General features: G+C 35.8%; 1 long non-coding RNA gene across 1 annotated transcript; it reads left to right on the top strand.

Annotated features, from left to right (window-relative positions):
• LOC104775493 lies at positions 1 to 306 on the top strand. Its single transcript, XR_765950.1, has 3 exons — positions 1 to 14; positions 100 to 167; positions 258 to 306. It is a non-coding gene; the product is annotated as an uncharacterized LOC104775493 (long non-coding RNA).
• Position 307: the final 1 nt, after the last annotated feature.

The following is a 307-nucleotide window of genomic DNA, read 5'->3' as shown; positions in this document are numbered from 1 at the left end:
ATCAATCTGTATTGGTATTGATTTTCCAAATGTGTATCTAAATTAATTCCTTTGATGCTTTGGTCGCAAGTTTGACTAAGTATCATCTAATTATTGCAGCTCAACGACAAATTGGAGAGACAGCTTTAAATGAAGTTAGTTCCCGCTCTCATCAGATTCTGAGATTGGTAAGGCATTTTGCTGTTTTAGATTAACGATGCAACACTGCAGTCTTCAGGCTGCCTTTGGGAACTTACTTTTGATAATATCTTTTACAGACTGTTGAAAGCACAGCACGTGAATATTTGGCGAATGATAAATTTAGTAC

Source organism: Camelina sativa, unplaced genomic scaffold (assembly GCF_000633955.1).
Source record: "Camelina sativa cultivar DH55 unplaced genomic scaffold, Cs unpScaffold16638, whole genome shotgun sequence".
NCBI classification, from domain to species: domain Eukaryota; kingdom Viridiplantae; phylum Streptophyta; class Magnoliopsida; order Brassicales; family Brassicaceae; genus Camelina; species Camelina sativa.
This window is presented reverse-complemented; position numbering and strand designations above follow the sequence as displayed.